Below are 7298 nucleotides of genomic sequence, written 5' to 3'. Positions count from 1 at the left end.
AGAAAATATAACTCCAAGGTTTTCCCCTGGCCTCCCAGCCCTCTGGATTCTAAGTAAGAAGGTACCCTGTGAAGAAAATGGGTAGATATCCGACCTCTATCTGGGCCATTCTGAGAATGCACAACAGGACAAACTCTTTTTATCAATTTGAAGGGTAACCAAAAGAATCAAAAACCTTGAGAGTGGGGCTGGAGCCTGGACCCTTACTTTGGTAGCAGTCATCAGAGGCAGTGGTATTAGAAATGAGTATTGGGACTTCCCTGGTGGTTCAGTGGCTAAAACTCCACACTCCCAATGCAGGGGGTCTGGGTTCTATCCCTGGTCAGAGAATCACATGCTGCAGCCAAGGGTTTGCATGCCACAACTAAGAACTGGCATGGTCAAATAAATATGTTTTAAAAAAGGAAATGACTATCAGGAATTTCCCCAATGCAGCCAGAATCAAGCACACAGAGCCATTTCCGCCACACACTGGGCACCAGAGAAAGACAGTCTTAGACTGTGAGGACACTCTGTCAAAATTTAAAAGATAGTTGGGTTGAGACTTCACTTGAGGGTTAATCCAAGGGAAAGAGGAGCCCAGGGCATCCATCTTGCAATACCTTTCTATATTTGTGTGTGTGTGTGTGTGTGTGTGACTGGTTCACATTTAACCGTGTGCCTGTGTCCAACTCTTTTCGACCCCATCGACTGTAGCCCTTCAGTCTCCTCGGTCCATGGAATTTCCCAGGCAAGACGACTGGACTGGGTTGCTATTTCCTCCTCCAAAGGATCTTCCCAACCCAGGGGTCAAACCCACATCTCTTCCATTGGCAGGTGGATTCTTTACCACTGCACCAGCTGGGAAGCCCATCCAAGTGACCAGATCTACGTTGTTGTTCAACCATCAAGTCGTGTCCAACTCTGTGACCCCGTGGACTGCAGCAGGCTGGGTTTCCCTGTCCCTCACCATCTCCCAGAATTTGCCCAAGTAGATCTAAGATACCTCCCAAAGAGATTTATACCTCTAAAATACAATAATAATTACAACAAAATCAGTTGTTATGTCACACATTTATGTACTATTTTTTAAATAAATTGCCTCGAGATGGATATAAGTCTAATCTTAATAGTGATACCAAGTGGAGTTTTCGTCTACCAGGTTCTTAAATATGGTGAGCATATAATAGTTCATAGAAGCTTGCTTCTTCTGCATGGGTGGTCTTTCTTTTGATCCCTTAATTATTTTGGGAGTTTTTATAGATGTCTTCCTTGCATTTTATATTGCAGATTATAATCACCTCCCTGTCACTCTCACCATCACTGTTGTATGTTGTGATATCACTGTCACTCATGTTGCCATACAGTGTGTTGTATTTGGGTTGTTTCTTTTTATATGACTTGTAAAAGTGCTTCAATTCGCGTGAAAACAGTGGAACTGGAACATGCTTTTTATTGGCGTCTGAAACATGAGTGATGAACGGCTCAGAAACAGCTCTGCAAACAAGGCACTTTTCCTTGTAGCATCGACAAAACTTCCCTGGTTGAGGTCTAGATAATATTTCTGCCCTACCTGCACTAGCTGGGCATTTTAGTTTAAGATATCTCTGGCGTTTGGTCAGTTTATCTACACTTGATTGCTCAGGGAAGCTCTGATTCTTTGGATAGGGTAGAGGAGTTTTGGTTGGCTTGGCCCGACACTGTAGACTTGGTGGCCAAGTTGGCTTGATGGCCTTCTCTGGATAGGATGGACTGACCTGACCGACTAGCTTATGGGCATGAGCCTGCCTATGTGCCTTTTTTGGACTGCATGTTCTATGCAACTTTTCCTGGGAGGGGGGTGATCCTAACACTTTTTTGGGAGCTGATGGCTTGGATGGTTTTTTTGACTCGAGCACCTGACTAACTTTTCTGCACTTGAAGGAACTTTTTGTGGACTTGAGGGCCCAGATGACTTATCTATTCTGGATACCACGGATTGTCTTTCTGGATCGCCCAGACCAGCAGTTGGTGACTTGGAGTAGGTAAATGATATTTTAGATGACCTGGATGCCTTGATGGTGATATCTTCTTTCTTGTCCCTGAAAATACAGAGGATTTGGAATATGACAATTTAAATCAGAGGAGTAAGATTACTGTTACCAGAAAATATGGGCTATTGTGTCAATTTAGACTTGTGGTCTTTTTGTGGCTCTAGCAGGAAAATTGAACACAGTAAGAATCAGAGTGTGGTGAAAACTATGAGTCAGGTTACAGTGTTGAACTCGTGTTGAATGCTTTTTCTTTTTCTTAATTTTGCTGTTTCAACCACAATGGATAACCATATAGTCTATATATGCAATGACACAAACTTGTTTCAAATCTACTGTTGAGAGGGAGAGAGAGAATTTATCTAATCCAGAAATTATAGTTTTTACAAAAAAGCCACAAGTTGATATGCAACTGAGGCACAAATGTCACAACCTGTCACATAAAAAAGTCTTAGACCAAATTCATTGTTTTCCTATCATATTTACACCATCAAGGTTTGTAACCATACATATTAATCCTCACATGCTAACTCTAAAACTGAAGGAATAGAACAGTGGTATATTTCAGTCACCAGTCCTTGGATTGGGAAATTTTTAGAGACCCAGTATACCAAGTGCCAGCCTGATCCTCCTATATTAAAGCCAGGGACTAGAATCACTGAACACAGTTGAAAATTTTTCATGTTATTACATCTCAAAATGATAGATTATCCAAAATGTGTTACTATCTTTGGAATGCAGAGACCCAACTCCTTCTCCCCTGAGAAGGTTTTGATTCTGTCTTATTTAGATAGTCATTCCCTCTTTTCATAGACTCAACTTACAATGAAATTAGCAGCCTGGGGCTCAAGTGAACCCTGAATAGGATAGTTTTGGCTAAAGTTGATAATGTACTTGAGATAATTTAAGAGCTTCATTTAAGTGAACATATCCAGCCCACAAGATGTTGGTAGCTCTTCTGAAGTCTAAAGTTAGTGGTAAGTAACAAAACAACAGTGAACCCGCTTACGTGTGAGTGCACATGCGTGTGCAGGTACAGTTCCTCATGCGCGTGCACACCCATCTCCTCACCTCACCCCTACACCCCGCCACTTTGTATTTTTAGCTCAAAGGTGTAAGACTTAATGTTGCTGCTTTGGGGACTTCCCCGCTCTCACAGTTATAGAGTATAGTGAAGAACACGTGCCTCCCCACAACCTTGTACTTTTATTCAAAGGTGTAAGACTTACTTGGTTGCTTTATGGGCTTCCTCGCTATCACAGCTATAGTGAAGAAAGCAGGTACACGTGACCATATAGCCAGTGATAAGGGTACCAATTATAATAATGAGTAGACGTCGCCGTAATTCCTGCAGTTTGGTCTGCTTGAATTCAGCATGTGTAGTTACTATGAAAGAACATGTATCATCAGAACCTGTGCTTGGGAACCAAGTTTGCTTCCATTTTGATGGGGGTTTGTTACTGTAGATCCAAGTCAAATCTCATCATCAATTATTTCTTTAAGCATGATAACCACTGTCATTTTCCTCCCTCTATCACCTCCCCAGCCAGCCACAGTCTACAAGCCAAATCTGGGAGCTGTCTTTGGCTAATCAGTATAATTATCTAGGTTACCCCACGTCGTGGCTTGTTCAACCCATTACCTAGGTATTTGAATGTGTGAATGCACTGGAGTGTTGATGTGTGTGTGAATGTGTATGGTGGGAAAAGGGATGGGACAAGAAAACACAGTTCTTGAAACCTACTATGTGTTAGGTACCATGCTAGATTCATTCACATAGAATTTTCTGGTATGGCTGGTGGGGGAGGGGCAGGGGTTGGTGGATTGGGTGGGGAAGGGGAATGAAAGGGGACAGTAAGGCTGTACTCTTCATGTTTCTATGTTTGGAATGTTTACACAGAAGTAAAACTTTCAGGTGTTGTCGTAGAAATTCTCGAAGACCTACTCATAGTAAAGTAGAATAAACAGCAGATTTCTTATACACAGCTAGCTTGTTTAAGTACTGGAATACATTTAACATAATAGATCATAATTTCTAGGTTTTAAGGTTAGGGACATACCTGCAGTAGCAGATCCATTGCTTTCATTTCTATCTAAACAACTACTTGTCCAAATTGATAAAAGGAGGACATAAATGAAGAGATTCATGTCCAGGACCTTGTTGTCCTGTTTCCTCTCCCAAGGAAACTGCTGGATTTAAAATGGCTCAGCTTGTTTTAGGGGCCTATGACTTCATAATCATTCTGTGTCATATCCTGACAACATAATCTCACCATGGTGACACATGAGCTCCTAGGTACAAATATTATGAAAAGAATTTTAATCCTTTATTTCTCCATTACATCAAATATTCTATCAGATTTGAATCAAAAAGTTTGAGACATTATTAAGCACAGAAGGCAGAGAAAATGAGTTAGCTCTAGAAACTGAAGAACGATTTTCTTTGTTAAATGTTAAGGAGTCACCTTACAGCCCTATAGTAGTTCTTAATGTGTTTTAGAGGTTAAATCATCCTGGGGTATAAGTTTGTAGGAATTTTTCTTACAAATATTAAGATTTTGAATATCCCTCAAGCTTTTTATTGAGCTGCTTTTAATGGGTACCCAAGATCATGGCATCCTGTCCCATCACTTCATGGGAAATAGATGGGGAAACAGTGGAAATAATGTCAGACTTTATTTTTGGGGGCTCCAAAATCACTGCAGATGGTGACTGCAGCCATGAAATTAAAAGACACTTACTCCTTGGAAGGAAAGTTATGACCAACCTAGATAGCATATTCAAAAGCAGAGACATTACTTTGCCAACAAAGGTCTGTCTAGTCAAGGCTATGGTTTTTCCTGTGGTCATGTATGGATGTGAGAGTTGGACTGTGAAGAAGGCTGAGCGCCAAAGAATTGATGCTTTTGAACTGTGGTGTTGGAGAAGACTCTTGAGGGTCCCTTGGACTGCAAGGAGATCCAACCAGTCCATTCTGAAGGAGATCAGCCCTGGGATTTCTTTGGAGGGAATGATGCTGAAGCTGAAACTCTTTGGCCACCTCATGTGAAGAGTTGACTCATTGGAAAAGACTCTGATGCTGGGAGGGTTTGAGGGCAGGAGGAGAAGGGGACGACAGAGGATGAGATGGCTGGATGGCATCACTGATTCGATGGATGTGAGTCTGCATGAACTCTGGGAGTTGGTGATGGACAGGTAGGCCTGGCGTGCTGCGATTCATGGGGTCGCGAAGAGTCGGACACGACTGAATGACTGAACTGAACTAAAGACTTTCTGTCTAGTGAGTGACATGGTAAGTTCTCCATTTTAGAAACCATCCCCCCACCCTGGCTCTTGTATGGGCACTAGATTGCTGGGGTTAAAGTAATTTAGACAATTAGAAGGCTGTTATGTAGGTCCACCTGATAGAGCATGGTGGCTTGAAGCAGAGTGGTAAAGATGGAGAGTAATCAATGCATTGGAGGAGTCTTTTGATGTGGGTAGGACTTGAGGAAGGGCAGGCCATAGGGCTTGAAGGAGAGAGAGGTAGCCAGGATGATTCATTGCTTCAAGAAAAGCATGTTGGAGATCTATGGACAGGAATTTTTATGTTAAGCATGAGCATTCAGACAGTCACAGTCCCTGCCTTGGAAATCTAAAGAGAGAGACAGACACATAAATAACCAATCACTAGGTTATGTAATGGGGCTTCCCTGGTAGTTCAACTGGTGAAGAATCTGCCTATAATGCAAGAGAACTAGGTTTGATTCCTGGGTCAGGAAGATCCCCTGGAGAAGGGATAGCTACCCATTCCAGTATTCTTGGGCTTCCCAGGTGGCTCAGACAGTAAAGAATCCACCTGTAATGTGGGAGACCTGGGTTCAATCCCTGGGTTGGGAAGATCCCCTGGAGGAGGACATGGAAACCCATGCCAGTATTCTTGCCTGGAGAATCCTCATGGACAGAGGAGCCTGGCGGGCTGCAGTCCGTGGAGTTGCAGAGTCAGACATGACTGAGCAATTAAGCAGCAGCACAGCAGAGCACAGCACAGCACGGTGTATATAATGGGCTTTCCAGGCGTCGCTAGTGGTAAGGAACTCGCCTGCCAATGTAAGAGATGTGGATTCAATCCCTAGGTTGGGAAGATCCCCTGGAGGTGGGGGACACGGCAACCCACCCCAGTATTCCTGTCTGGAGAATCCCATGGATAGAGGAGTCTGGCAGGCTGCAGTCCACAGGGTCACACAGCGTTGGACACAACTGAAGTGACTTAGCACACATGCACACAGGGTGTGTAATGTCATATGCAGGCAGTGATGTCACAGGATACAGTGCCACAAGATCATGCAAAAGGACTATCTCTTCAAAGTGGGGAGTCCTGGAGGAGATGACCCTTGATCTGAGGTGGGTTTTTTTGGGTGTGTGTGTGTGTTTTATTTCTATTTATTTATTTAAAAATTATTTATTTTAATTAAAGGATAGTTGCTTTATAATACTGTGGTGGGTTTTGCCATACATCAGCATGAATCAGCCATGGGTGTACATGTGTCCCCCCCTATCCTGATGCCCCCTCCCCCCTCCCTTCCAACTCCATCCCTCTCGGTTGTCTAGAGCACTGGTTTTGAGTGCCCTGCTTGATGAATTGGACTTGCACTGGTCATCTATTTTACATATGGTAATATACATGTTTCTTCTTTTAAAATGTATAAATTTATTTAATTGGAGGCTAATTACTTTACAATATTGTATTGGTTTTGCCATACATTGACATGAATCCACCATGGGTATACATGTGTTCCCCATCCTGGACCCCCCTCCCACCTCCCTCCCCATCCCATCCTTCTGGGTCATCCCAGTGCACCAGCCCCAAGCACCCTGTATCATGCATCAAACCTGGACTGGCGATTCATTTCACATATGATAATATACATGTTTCAATGCCATTTTTCCAAATCATCCCACCCTCACCCTCTGCCACAGAGTCCAAAAGACTGTTTTGTGCATCTGTGTCTCTTTTGCTGTCTCACATACCGGGTCATCATTGCCATCTTTCTAAATTCCATATATATGCATTAGTATACTGTGTTGGTGTTTTTCTCTCTGGCTTACTTCACTCTGTATAAGAGGCTCCAGTTTCATCTACCTCATTAGAACTGATTCAAATGCATTCTTTTTAATGGCTGAGTAATACTCCATTGTGTATATGTACCACAGCTTTCTTATCCATTCCTCTGCTGAAGGACATCTAGGTTGCTTCCATGTCATGGCTATTATAAACAGTGCTGCGACGAACATTGGGGTACACGTGTC

At 42.9% G+C, this 7298-nt stretch overlaps 1 pseudogene; it reads right to left on the bottom strand.

Annotated features, from left to right (window-relative positions):
* Positions 1-997: 997 nt before the first annotated feature.
* Positions 998-4196, bottom strand: LOC785249 (uncharacterized protein CXorf66 homolog; annotated as a pseudogene).
* Positions 4197-7298: the final 3102 nt, after the last annotated feature.

This window comes from Bos taurus, unplaced genomic scaffold (assembly GCF_002263795.3).
Source record: "Bos taurus isolate L1 Dominette 01449 registration number 42190680 breed Hereford unplaced genomic scaffold, ARS-UCD2.0 Super-Scaffold_1723_ScbfJmS_2085, whole genome shotgun sequence".
Classification (NCBI taxonomy): Eukaryota; Metazoa; Chordata; class Mammalia; order Artiodactyla; family Bovidae; genus Bos; species Bos taurus.
Note: the sequence above shows the minus strand (reverse complement) of the source record. Positions and strands in the feature narration are given on the sequence as shown.